This window comes from Apium graveolens, chromosome 5 (assembly GCF_009905375.1).
Source record: "Apium graveolens cultivar Ventura chromosome 5, ASM990537v1, whole genome shotgun sequence".
Classification (NCBI taxonomy): Eukaryota; Viridiplantae; Streptophyta; class Magnoliopsida; order Apiales; family Apiaceae; genus Apium; species Apium graveolens.
The window spans coordinates 212,279,724-212,295,062 of NC_133651.1; positions in this window are offsets into that span (position 1 = coordinate 212,279,724).

Genomic DNA, 15,339 nt, shown 5'->3' on the forward strand with positions numbered 1-15,339 from the left:
ATGTAGCATACATAATATCTGGTCTACTTGCAGTAAGATAGAGTAACGAGCCAATCATACCTCTGTAGCTTGTGACATCTACCTTAATGGAGTTTTCACATGGTCCAAGCTTGACAGCTGTAGTTGATGGAGTCCTTGCTGATGCAGAATCCTCTAGATTGTACTTTTTGAGGAGTTCCTTGAGATACTTGGATTGACAAATAAATGTTCCATCTAACCTTTGATTTACTTGTAATCCAAGAAAGAACTTCAGCTCTCCCATCATGCTCATTTCAAACTTGTTGTGCATTAACTTAGCAAATCTCTTATAGAGATTATCATTAGTAGACCCAAATATTATATCATCCACATAGACTTGGACTAATATAGTATCATTCTTATGTTTTTTAGAAAAGAGAGTTTTGTCTATGACACCTCTAATAAAGCTATTTTCAATAAGAAATTCAGAGAGAGTGTCATACCATTTTCTTGGAGACTGTTTGAGCCCATAGATAGCCTTGAAAAGAAAGAAGACAAAATCCAAATGATCTGGATCTTCAAAACCAGGAGGTTGCTCTACATATACCTCTTCATCCAGCTTTCCATTCAGAAAGGCACTCTTGACATCCATTTGATAAACTTTAAAGTTTGAGAATGCTGCGAATGCCAGAAATATCCTGATGGCCTCAAGTCTAGCCACTGGAGCATAGGTTTCATCATAATCAATGCCTTCAGCTTGAGAATACCCTTTTGCTACCAGTCTTGCCTTGTTTCTTGTAACCACACCATCTTCATCTAGTTTATTCCTGAATACCCACCTAGTACCAACAGCTTTCTTGTGTGTAGGTCTAGGTACCAGTTTCCAGACTTGTTGACTTTCAAACTGATTGAGCTCATCTTGCATAGCAATCACCCAATCTGGATCAGTCAGTGCTTCCTCAATCTTCTTAGGTTCCATCTTAGAAAGAAATCCTGAGAACAGACACTCATTTTGAGTAGCACGTCTAGTTCTGACTCCAACATCTGGATCACCAATAATCAACTCAAAAAGATGAGCTTTATTCCAGACAGTCTGTCTTGGAAGATTTGATCTTGATGATTCGCCTTGAAATTCATTGGGATGTTGTGTCCTACTAGATGATCCTTCAGCATCTCCTCCTGAGTTGTTGCCATGTTGACTTGAAGATTCTCCGTCAGTAGCAGTGGCATCTCCATTGTTGCCAAAGTTTCCATCACTATTACCTTGAGTATCATCATGATTAACAGGTTCTTCACCAGCAACAAACTCAGGTTCTTGACCATGTTCTGATTCTGAATCTGACATATCATCAAACTTCAGTTTCTCAGAAGGATCTTCAGTTTGGATACTAGGGAGTTTAGTGTCATCAAATGTAACATTGACACTTTCAGTTACTTTGTGTTGATCAATGATATACACTCTGTATGATCTTCTTCCATATCCAACAAAAATACCCTCATATGCCTTTGCCTCGAATTTACCACGACGATCATCTCCATCCTTGAGCACGAAGCATCTGGCACCAAATACATGAAAGTATTTGATAGAAGGTTTCTGTTCATTCAAAATCTCATAAGGAGTTTTCATGAAGTCTTTGTTGATTAGAGTTCGATTCTGAGTATAACATGCAGTATTGACAGCTTCAGCCCAAAAGTACATTGGAAGACCTGATTCACTTAACATCATTCTTGCAGCTTCAATCAATGTACGATTCTTCCTTTCTACCACTCCATTTTGCTGAGGGGTTCTAGGAGCTGAAAATTGTCTGGTAATCCCTTTGTCTGTACAAAATCCATTGAGAAGTGAATTCTTGAATTCTGTTCCATTATCTGACCTTATTGCTCTAATAGGAACATTAGAATCTAACTCAATCATCTTGATATGATCAATCACAACTTGTGGTGTTTCATCCTTAGAGTGAAGAAATAAAACCCACGTATACTTGGAATAGTCATCAACTATCACAAGACAGTAACACTTCTTTGACATCGAAAGGACATTAACTGGTCCAAATAAATCCATGTGCAATAATTGCAGAACACCAGTTATGGAAGATGTGTCAGTGCCTCTGTGACTTGCTTTCTTTGACTTTCCTTTCTGGCAAGCCTCACATAGTCCTTCTGGAGAGAATTCCAGCTGAGGCAGACCTCTTACCAATTCTCTTTTTATAAGAGAATTCATTGTTTTGAAATTGAGATGAGAAAGTCTCTTGTGTCATAGCCAACTCTCATCTGACGATGCCTTTGCATAGAAACAATTGACTTCAGGATTGCTTCCAGAGTTCATGTCAGCTACGAACAGATTTCCTTTCCGGATTTCCATTAAGGAGGGTTTTTCACTTTTCTTGTGCAGAATCTGACACTTCAGCTTGTCGAATAAAACATTGTAGCCGTTGTCACAGAACTGACTAATGCTAAGCAGATTGTGTTCAAGTCCTTGCACCACATACACATTTTCAATGATAACATTTCCAGCTAGCAAACAGCCATATCCCTCCGTTAAACCTTTGCTGTTATCTCCAAAGGTAACCACTGGGCCATCTTTCTCAACCACATTTGATAGCAGGGCTCTATCTCCGGTCATATGTCTTGACGATCCGCTGTCAAGAATCCACACTATCGGTTGTACCTGTTTAATGCCCTGCAATACAAATGGATTAGACCTTCTTCGGAACCCAAGCTTGGCTGGGTCCGGCATATTTGTAAAATTGGCCTTTATCAGGCAAAACAACATTCTTAATTTTAATATTCTCAACTTTCTTAATGACTGGACATTTGACCTTGTGAACAGCCTTGACAGATTTCTGTTTAGGCTTAGGCACAAATGTCTCCTTTCTAGCTTTAGGAGGACTAGCAGTCTTAGACCTATCATGCTTTCTATTATTCACATGCTGACGAGGAGTAGTCTTATCATTAGAAACATGCTTACCATTAAAATAAGCATACATCAGATTAAAAGCACAAGACATACAATCAGGAACACCACATGCTTTATGAGAGGGATTAAAAATAGGCAACTTATGCATGGTAGATATGGCATTTGTGTTATCCAACTCATGTGTGTCTGAGTTAGTCTCAGTTGCTTTCACAACCTTGACTGGAACTTTTGACACACTTGACTTGGAGACAACTTTCTCATTAGCATTATCTTCAGCACGTATTTCTTCTTGAATAATAAATGAGGTCTCATCAAATGGTTCAGCAATTGATTCTTTATAGAGGGGTTCATCAACACCCATAAGCACATGTGGTACTTCCCTGCCTTTAGCACAGACATGAGGAGGGGAGTTTATGCCTAATTTTCCAATAGCAGCATTGTAATCATAACCTATTCCAGATGTTTGATTAACAACTTGATTATTGTAAAACTCTTTGGACTTCGAACAAGAATTAAAGTAAGCTTTAACCTTAGCCTCAAGACCGGTGATCTTGTCTTTGAGAATAGTTTCAAGTTGTCTATAACAGTCAACTCTATTCTCTAGAAAAGATACTTGTTCTTTTAATTTATCTCGATTAATGTGCACAAGTCTTAATTCATAGACCTCTTTCTCAAGGTCTTTGATTTGTTGATTTAACAATTCATTATCACGACGAGCACAATATAAGGAACCTCCTAGATGATAAACTAATTCAGCATCAGTAAATTTTACCTCTTTTCTTGACGATGAGGTGTTTGCATCACTAGCCATGAGAGCAAGATTCCCAACTTCTTCATCTTCACTGTCAGTATCATCCCAGCTTCTTCCCTTTGCCAGGTAAGCCCTTTCAGATTTACTCTTCTGATTAGAATCGTAAGAGTTCTTCCTAACTTGTTTTGGCTTCCTGCATTCTGTGGCAAAGTGTCCCAACTCATTACAGTTGAAGCATCGAATGGTGCTTCGATCAACCATCCCTGTTTTGTACCCACCACTGCTGGTGTTAGAGGATGAAGATCCACCTTTCTGGAATCTGTTATAGTTGGACTTGTACTTGAACTTGGGATTCCTTTTGAATCTGACATTTGAGAATCTCTTGACAATCAGGGCCATTGACTCATCCTCCAATTGCTTCAGTTCTTCCAAGGAATAAAAATCATCTCCTGATTGATTTGTAGTAGGAGGATCAAATTCTGCTACTATCACATTTTCTTCAACCTTGGAAGACTATACCATTCTTTCTGACTGTTGAGATTGTTGTTGATATTGTGGTTGTTGTTGTTGTTCATCAGCTACTAGAGCAGTAGACGTGCTGACCACTCTTCCTTTCCCGTAAAATTCCTTCTGCTGAATCTGGTCCAACTCATAAGTCTTTAACACACAATAGAGCCTTTCCAAAGAAATCTCACTCAGATCTCTTGCTTCTCTTATGGCAGTGATTCTATGTTCGAGATGAGTTGGCAGTGTTAAAAGGAACTTTTTGTTGACCTCCCTGATGGAATAGTATTTACCATTAAAGTTCAGGTTGTTGATCAATGCATTGTACCTCTCAAACACTTCAGTGATTCCTTCTCCTGGATTGGATTTAAAGTATTCATACTCAGAGGTTAGGATTTCTAACTTGTTCTCCCTAACTTCCTCTGTGCCTTCATTAATAACCTCAATAGTTTCCCAGATATGTTTGGAATCTTTACAATTCATCACATGTCTATTCATCAAGGGATTAAGGGAATCTACTAAAATTAATTGAAGGCTAGCATCCAGGGAGGCTTCTTCTATTTCAGCAGGAGAGAAATCCTCAGGATCTTTCACATAAGTTCTCGCTTTGGTGATCACCACATCATTTTCTATTACCTCTGGTTCAATAACCATAGGAATTTTTGGACCCTTCTTTAACACTTGCAGATATTTGGGATTAGCAACTTGTAAAAATAGTAGCATCTTCTTCTTCCACATAACATAATTTTCTTTATCGAAAAGTGGAATTTTAACGGTTCCAACTTTTTGTGTAGTCATTATGAATTTTTTGAGTGAATAAAAAATTCAAGGAGTGAAAGAAACACAAAAGTCTAGGATCTAGATTTGTACGTTAATCAGAAGGCTCAGATGCCAATTGTTAGGTCCCAATTTGTTTGTAGAAGGGGGGTTGAATGCAAACAATACCGTTTAATCGAATAAAATGCGGAATAAAAAGGTGAAACAAAATTCAAGTTAAATAAATCTTTTATTAAACTTGAAAGGTGTTACAACAACGGTATCTGTTACAAGGGATTAATCTCAAATCAATTATTACAAATATAGAATAAATTCGAAATGAACTTTTTCTATTTTTGCAATGAAAAGATCAAATGCTAAATGCGATTTGAGATTAAGTTCTAGGGATTTTAATCCGCTAGATTGTTACACAAGAACAAGATAAATAATTCTAGTGGTTTGGATTTAACTTTACAATCTAGAATTTTGATCTTGAATAAAGCAGATGAAAAATGAAATAATTTTCTTTTGTTTCCGCTGAGTTCTTGACTTGTGTGTTCTGTTAAATTATTGCATGAATGTCTTCTGCTGTGTTTTTGTTGTTTAAGTAAACAAAACAGTCCTGTTGAATCAGCAAGACTTTCGGCAAGACAATCAAATGAACTGGCATGACGATCCATTTGAACTGGAAGGACTTTCGGTGAGACTATCCTTTTGAACTAGCAAGACAATCCCAATAGCTAGCAAGACAATCAGAATGAACTAGCAAGACTTTCGGTATGACTATCAATTGTCATACCGATTGTCATAGTAGTTCAAATCAAATTGTCTTACTGAATTATTAATAGATTTTAATCTAATAACAATTCTGAAAATCCTTAATATTAATTCTGAATTAATTAATCAATTAATTCAATTAATCAATAAATTAATCTTTGCAGATGTAATTTAATTTCTTAATTAATTAATAGAGAATTAATACTAATCTTGAGCAGCAACCATTCTTCTGAAAATCTTCTAAAAATTACTGTCAATTATGAATCAATTCCACCACTTCAATGTTGACACTCGATGTATTGTCTAGTTCATGAGTGACTAACTTCCGTGACGTTTCTTCAAGCCTTGACCTTGATACTCTTGATTTTCTTCAGACTAAATCCTTGTAATTAATTGATACCCTGACGAGATCTCTGTCACTTGATTAAATCCACAATCTTGATTTATATCACTGAGGCTTGATCAATTTCTTGAGCTTCTTCCAGTGAATTAAGTCTTCAAGTCTGTAGATGAATAATGTTTCTTAACCCTTTGACAGATGTTACTTTGTGAGATCTCTCTGACGATAGATCCACTATTTACTTATTACATTCTTATTTGAGTTGAGTTAAATCCTCGAATAAACAAATAGGCTATGACATATGCCTTTCACTAAGTCTATTCTAGTGTTCCTTCATCTTTCTATCCAACATCTTTGTATTTCTTCAAGTAAGCATGGAAATGGAAATGCTCATTTGTTCTCTCAAACCTGCAAATAGGCTGCCACATTCCTTTTATATACAATCAACCAATGTGACTGTCAAATCACTTTCAACTGCTATTTGAATTGGTTATCCGTCGAGACTTCAATGTTATCCGTTGATACTCCACATGATTTATCCGTTGAGTCTCTAATGGTCCGTTAAAAATGTCTTGAGTCATCCGTCGAAGCTTTGTAGTTTATCCGTTAAAAGTATTTTCTCAACAGTTGATACTATTTCACTTATGCAAAATTACAAGGCATCTAATTTACAATTAGCCAATCTATTTTACATATCTTTCTAGTAGTCAACAAGACTTAGAATTTTCTACAACTACTAAACTTCTAAGTTATTATAGTATACAAAAATGTTCTACAAAAACTTATTGAAATATAAGCAACTTTATCAACGGATGAACAAGTATGGTTATCCGTTGATAGTTATAAAATCATTTAATTAAATCTAATAAGGTAATTTGGTGAATTATCATCAAGTCTACAACATATTCCTAACAGTCTCCCCCAATTTATGTCTACTAGAATTATAGGCATAAATTTAGGAGTACTTGATGATAACAAAATACCTTACATAAAATAAACAATCAATAGTAGATAAAAATGATAAGTACTACATTATATTGAAAATTGCACAAAAGAAAATTCACATAAATTTCACAAGCCATTTTCAAGGTGCTCCTCTAGACTGAGCAAATTAATCATTTTTCCTTTATTATCTAGTCTTCTTTCCCAGTTTCTCATTGTTTTCTTCTATTTGGTGTTGGAGTTGTCTGTAGAACTCAGATTCATCTTTATTATTGAGATCCAACATCTCCTGCAATTCCTTGAGAGTCTTATTGCTTGATATTTTTAGCTGGTCTTCAAGTCTAAAAAATCTTCTGATATTCCTTTTGTCCTTGAACTCCATCAACCAATATGATCCCAAATACACTCTACTTCCAGTGTAAGGAATAGATAAGATTCTTGGTAGTGCATTGGATCTCTCCAGCTTCGTATTATTTGTTCAATTTTATTGAGTACCTCTATTTTGACCACCTTGGTGAATACAAAATCCTTCTTCATTGCAGAGAATACTTTCACCAAGACACTATAGCCTTCATTGAGAATCTTATGCAGAGGCCATGTGATTTCCTTTCCACCTCTGTACCTGAACATCAATCTTTTTGGGAGTCTGTTGTGGGCATTAATTACTCTTACTTCATCTAGCTCATCCAGGTAAAGGTTGATATCTGAGAATTATTTTATGTCACTAATAAAGAGTTGATCTCCTTTGTTGACTGTTGGCTTGGGTTTGGATAAGGCTTTAGATTGGGATATGACAGGCTTGACTCGCTTTTTTGCTGATTTCTTCTTCCTTTTTGATGTTGTTGGAATTGGAATATTTAGCTCAATAATAGGTAAGCTATCCCAGTCTATTGGTTCATCCTTGGGAATGATTGGCTCACTATGAAAGTTCACACCAGTATGGACCTTAAATTCAACTTGCTCCATTGTGGGCATATTTGTTTGACTAGTAGTGGTAGACTGGATTGTTTTAGCTTCCTCTTCATCATCATCTTCGAATAACTTCCTTTTGGCCTTTCTTTTGATTATGTTCCTTTTTTTCCAAATTTGTTTTTCTCCAACTACTGGCACCTTCATCTCAGTTGAGGTTGCAATTGCAGATGCAGTTTGAATCTTTTGAGTTTTCTGCTTGGCTCCTTTTACATCTTGCTTCATCCTCATTTTCTAATCTCCAATTCTTCTATCTTCTTCATCCTTAGCTTTTCTAAATTGAGGGTGCCCAGACATTACACAAATCATCTTTCCATATATGTAGATTCTTGCAATTCTTGATTTAAGCAATAAATCTTTGGTGTGCTTGAAGCTTGTAATTGAGGAGCCCATCAATTTATCTTCATCAGGCCTGGGAGGAGAATAGTCAACCAATATTGGGTGCTTTAATGATATAGTCATACTGGCTTGTTTAGGCTTCAACACTACTAAGTTGTTAAACTCATTCTTTGTTGAGGTTTCACCCTTAGCCCATTTTCCCAGCTGCATTTCTTCTAGGGTAATTGGCTTCAACTGTGTGAAGTGTTTCATAGATTTGACTTGAGTTGTAGTTGAGCCAAAAACCTCTGAAATTCTTTGATCTATCTTTTATCTTTGTTCTTTTAGCTTTAGTTCAGCTGCTGCTAGGTTGATCAAATAAATATTGTCTAACATTGGTAGCTTTATGAAGGTAACAACTGGAACTATTACCTTACTGACTTGTACATGTACATTCTTCTCCCCCTTTTTGTTATCATCAAGTAAGGTAGGGTTAAAAGTTTGAGAAGACACCAATTGTTGAAGAATATGTGTCTAAGTTTCTTGATTGACAAGTATATTGGCAACTGAATTCTCCACTTTTGTCAGTCTTGAGTCCAATGCCTCAACCTTTCTATTTCAGTCAGTTTCCTTCCTAAGTTTCTAGTGAATGTCTCTCATTGTTGACTTAGGAAGTTTGAACTCCATTATTTCATTTAGGTTCTTCTTAACTTCCTAAATCATGTTCTTGATATCATCCATATCTTAATTTTGTTTGAGAGTATGAATTTTGTGCAGTTGCAGAGATTCAAGATGGGCTTGTAGAAGACTTTTGGTACTAGCATTGGTGGTGGCTTGAATGGTTGTTTGAGTCTTATGAATTAGCTTGAACAGAGTGGATTTGAAGTGATGATAACTGCAATCTTTTGTGAACATCCAGACTAGAGTTTTTGTAGATGAGCTAGGTTCTGCTTCTCCCCTATGTTCATGCCAGTTTCATCAGCATCTTCTCCATGAGAATCATCCCCAAAAGAATTACCAGAATCACACTCAGAATCATCACCAGTTGTAGGTGGAAGAGAGTTGATTACATCCTTTGCCCTTAGCATAGAGGCTATAGTGTGTACCAAATTTAGAGTCCCCTCGGCATCCTCATTGCCCTGTTCAGCTAAGATTTGATATGTTAAAACAGGGTGAGTAAATGCCTCAGCTTCAAAAGAGATGGAATCTATAACAACTTGATATTTTTGCTGAAATAGTCTCTCTTTGTCTGCCTCATTGACATCCCTTAACTCACTTACAATAGGTTCCTCCCATTATTCTTCTGTACATGCTTTTCTCTCATGTTCTCTCTCTTTTTGCATCAAGGGCTCCCCTTGGCTTCCCACCCTCACACCCTCACCTTCACCATCTAAGGTGGGACTCCTCTCACTCACTTTTACCATGCTGAAAGAAGTAGCATGTGGAGGTTCACTTTTTTCCTCTCCTTTTGCCTGAGAGCAACTCAGCCTCTCACCCAAATCACTCCCTTCTCTCAGTCTTAGAATTGATTGTACAACTACTAAGTACTCCATACTTGTCACAATTTTGGAAATATCAAGTTGTGTAGAGACTTTTAATGGATAAGAGATATCCGTCAAAATAGCAGTTGTGAGTGTCAACAGATAATTGCTGTTAAGCTTATCCATCGAGAGACAATCACTTGTCAACAGATGAGGAATATCCATCGAAGAGGTAGAAATGAAAGAGTTAGGAGTTGAAACTACAGTTGAGTATGTGGTGATTGATTTGAGATCTGTATGCACAGACTTATCAGTAGTTTCAGAAAAAAAGGGCGAGTGAGTCAACAAATTATCAATAAAATAATGCTCACTTGCTTTAGATTTTGGCTCCTCCATGAGTTTCAAATATGAAGAATTAGGAATTGATGTGTTAATCATATCCACATCCAGTGAGTTTGTGGGAGAATTGTATATGTGAGGTGTTTTAATTGTGAGAGAATTTGGCCGTGACTCCATATTTATTGGAGCCACATCAATCTGAATTTAAGATGGTACATAAACTGAGTCTTTGACTATAGTTGGCATAATATGTGTTCCTTGTGACTCCCCCAAAGGTTTTAACTTCTTCTTTCTGATATAGGTTTGAGTTTGGTCTGTGGTGTTCCTACCCCTTTTATTCTGTGCTCTTGGAGAAGAGCTTTTTTCAATAGTTGCATACTTTTGGGAGGATGCAACTAGCAATGTGCAAGTATCCTTGTTAAGCATCACAATATATTGGGAGATTGTGGTGTGGCTAGGCTGGGATACACTAACCTCTCTCACCTTATCATTAGGGCTTCTTTGATGTTCACCCTGTCCCTCACCTTTATCACTACCCTTCAAACTCCCCTTATGTGCTATGGTAGTTTTTAAAACTAGGTTCTTTTGAGAGAAACTAGAGTGTGGTTTCTTTGATTAGGATTTTGAATTTTAGGTTTTGTGGCTTGGGTAGGCATCTGTTTGGTCACAGTCACAGATGCCATAGCCATAGTAGGAGTCAAAGAAATTTGAGGTTGGGAATGGGTTGAGTTAGAAACATTTACCTCACTTACCTGAGGTGCCTCCATGATTGGCAAGTAGTTGAGAGGCACATCACTGTGGAGATTGTTCATGTTCAAGTCAGCAAGTACCCTCTTTTCTTGGACCCAATAAGCAAGCTTGTTATTTGGGTTCTCAATCAAGAGGTCTTTAGAAACATGATTTGCTAGCATCATGAGAAACCTAGCATAATATATATTTTTGGACCTTTTCTTGATGTCTCATAACTTATACCCTAATTATACCATGACATAATTACTGAAATTAAAATATTTGTCATTTAGAAGCATATAAAGCATGTTAATCATTGTTGAAGTAACTGCATCAAAATTACTAATTTTACCAGAAAACACTTTTATGAATGAGTCACAGAGAAAGCTTCATTCTTTTCTAAGGCTCATTCTCATAATTCCACCTAAATTGGTAGAATCGAAAGAGTAGCCCATAGTGTTAGGCAAGACATGCCTGTACTATAGCAAGACTAAGTCATATTGACAACCCTAAGATTTAGTTGTATGATAGTTTAAATCTATATTTTGTATTGTATAACTTGAGTTTGTAAAAATGTTTAAGATCAAACTGGAGTATTTTTATGCGAACAGTCTCAAGCCTAAGAATAAATTCTGGAAGAAGATCAACAAGATCATGCCTCAGAGAAAAGGTGAATAATCTTGAAGTTGAATAAATCTGTTTTAGGAAAAATGTTCTAAGTCAAGATATCCACAAATCACATATCAAGTCATATAGAGAAGTTATAACGACCCGTGTATTTTTGAATTATTTAAATATGTGATTATGGAAATTATTAAATAAATAAAATATGTGTATGGGTTTTGACCGCTATGTGTTGTTTGATTATTATCTATGTGTGATTTATGGTGTACCGGGTTGTCCGCGTGATTAATTAAGAAATTATATTGAATTGTTTCACTTTTAAAAGTGGATTTAGTGTAAATTTATTTGCATAAATATTTGGAATGTCTCTAAAATTGTTTTTATGGTTCTATAATTAAAATAATTATTTTGGGATTTATAAAATTTAGAAATCAATATTTCATCAATTATTTAACCCTGTATGATTTTTTTGATTATATTTATTTAATCTGTATTTAATTCCAGAATTTTTCAAAAATTATGAAACTCATATTTATTTAAGTTTGAAATATTTTGAGAAGTTTAAAATTATTTTGGAAATTTTCGGGATTAATTTCATCGGCGTGTCGATTCATTTAATTGTTAAAAAGCGGGTATAAATTGCGTTTCAGAAATTATTTTAAAATTTCCAGATTTACGTTTTAGTAAACATCGGGATATTTATAGTATTTTAAGACTGTTCTCGTAATTTTCTGAAATCATTTTAAGTTCACCTCAGTCCGATAATTTTAAAATACGGGTATGTCGTGTGTTTCAAAGATGCTTATAAAATTGTGAAAATTTTATTTTAATTGATCTCAAATAATTTTGATAATTTTGAAATTATTTCGGTAATTTTCTGACTTATTTCCATCTACACTTTCGTTCGCTAAAATTAAAGCGCTGGACGGAACCGGGCTGCCGGGGCGTTCGTACCAATCAATTTGATACGTGTTGAATTTTCAGGAGGGTAATTGAGACGTGTCAAGCCGTGAGTAGTAATAATAAAATAAAATGATTAGCAGATATATACACACGATTGTATAACAGGGTTCTTATCTTCCCCATTCTCTCACACACATAATTCCTCTCCCTCTCTTTTCTTGTACTCCCCCTGACAATTCTTCTCCTACTGCGTCCTTTCTTTTTCTTTCCACAGCCTACTCTCGGTACCATCGCTGCTCCTAGTTTCTTTACTTCCATCGACCCTGTTTTTTTTTTCGGCGGTCCGCTGGGTGGGTTCGATTTCCTGCTTCATTTTTTTTAATTCTGTGGTATATACATATATACATGTATATATATATGGGTGTTAAGTGTGTGAATGTGTGTTAAATGTGTGTGTAAGTGCTATGTGTGTGGGTATTGTAAGTGTTGATGATGATGATGTTACCTTTTGCTAGTCCCGACTTGTTCTTCCAGCCGCCTGAATTGTGTTGAGTTGTTTTCTGATTACGCAGCTATTAATCGAATTTTTATATTTTTCTGCAGAAATTTTATTTGAGTAACTTCGTGATATGAAAAAAATAATTGCATGCAGGGAAATTTATAATCGGGGGAATTCGCGTTGGAAACCCGAATTATTCGGGTACCTGCGAATTTTACCACCGTCGGCAATGAGCCGACGGTGGACTATGATGAATATTCTGAGTCCTACGAATTAAAAATATAAAATATGAATAAAAATTAGTAATTGTAGTTGATTTGAAATTTGGGAATTTATGGATTGGGACGGGTGTTATTGGTATAAGTTAGTGATTGGGATTCGTGCATTTGGATTGTGATTGGATTGTCATTGTAGTTGTTGTGAATTGATTTGACGTCGATGATGTGTCGACGGGTAGTCCGATAAACAAAGGGGACGCTGTCCGATTTCCGGGAAATCGAACTACGGAAATACGGGAGCGTATCCGAGGATTATCGGGATGTCGAGCGAGTATAAGTAAATACATATACGTATGTTTTATACAAAACCTGATTGTATGTTGTAGTGAAACATTTTGCCAAAACCAATAACCCTAATTTCAAACAATGACGAGTATACGCATTTTCTGAAAATGAACACCGAATTGATTTTTGAGGACATGAACCCTAACTAATGCCTGTATTTCAATAATGAATGTGTTACGAGTCGGGTTTTATTAACGCATGGGTAGATTGTTAGTGAGGATATGTCAAGCATAATCGAATGTCTAAGTTAGGGCGTTTCGACCTTGTAGGTTCTAGTCGGAATGCCCGAGAATTGGCATTGGAGGAAAGATAGTTGGTGGTCAGTCGAAAAGCTCAGTAAGGTTTCAATCAAAGGACTTAAGTGTTGAGGTCGAATCCAGAGTGATCTAGTGGATAGACAATAAAGCCTGAGCGACAGAGTCGGCTTAGAGTTGATCAGTAATAGTTGTAAAGCCCTGTAAGGCAAGTACTTCTAAACCTTTCTCGAGATACAGTGCAAATATTTCTAAATTCTTTTGTGACATATTGTTAAGCATTCAAAATAGCTCTGTCTTATATTGTAAATACTTTGAATCCTTCAGTCTTGAACCTGAGCCACCTTATTTGGTCTTTGAGCCATAAGCCTTATTCTTTGTAAACCATTTCTTGTTGATTTACCAGATACTAAACCATACAAATACGGTACTACTACACAAATATATACCCATCATATACCAAACACTGGAACAAAATTATTTAAACATACAGAAACTTTTATACTCAACCATACCTTGTGACATCAAAGAACTAAAACCTTGTAAAAATATTATTCATCTAATACCCGATTCTCCTACAGGCTGGAGGCCATTTATTTTATATACTCTGACATACCCTTATGGTACCCATGAATTTTCACCATGCTCTTATGCAAATGTTTTATTATTGTTGATTATGATCCGGTTTTATCGAATTATATTGTTAATTATATTGAACTGCTTTAGAATTGGATAGTTTTTTTTATATATGGACCACATTCGTGGTCAGACCATATCAATGGTCAAGTTAGGCCAATGTGTGCCTTGGATCCAGTAATTAGAGCAGTGATGTGTGCTTTGCTCAGGGTTAGTGCGTGACTAATCAGCAGCCTAACCTTGGTTTTAAAACTTAAAATGAATATCCAATTCTATCGATTGTTTAACAAAGAAACTTGATTCCTCTGAATCATCTCGTTTGATCATTGTTTAACCTCAATTACTGTTATTGTGACTTGCTAAGCTAGTTAGCTCACTCTTGCGAATTTTTTTATATATTTTACAGTTAAAAAGGATATGGATGATAGTATAGTCCCTCAGTCTAAAGTACAAACTAGGATTCCAGTCTGAGTTAGATCGAGCTAGCAGGAGCTTCATATGGTAGTGAGATAGTAAGATTGTAAGAATAATTTCAGTATCAGTTGTAAGTTAAATTAGTTGGGATTTGGTACGTTGTAATAAAAGTTAAGGTTGTGGCTTGTTTTCATACTTTAACCTGTTGCGATCCATGGTTATATAAAGCAGGGTCATTTTAAATAATATTTCTTATACATGTTTATATGTTGTGTATGTTTTGTGGACCCCAAACTTCTGACCCAGGTTTGGAGGGTGCCACAGGTTGATATCAGAGCTACAGGTTATAAGTCACTGAAACAAGCCTAGGTTGTCGGGTTTGGGTAGAGGGTTAGGATTAGGAATAGGAAATAGAAAGATAAGTCATCATGAGGTTGAGTGCGACGGTATAGTAGGTCTCCGACACGGTTCGTGTTGCGATTCGGGATTCTTAACTTGTGACGTGATTTTCAGATAATGGCAATGGCAGATCCTGATTTACCTGTATCATCTGATCGTTTGGAGCTTTCCGTTCGAGGATCATCATCTTCTCTCAGATTTAATTTGCATCTTGTTCTTCCATCAGTATTAATGATATTACCTTCTGTTATAACAGCTGCATCTCT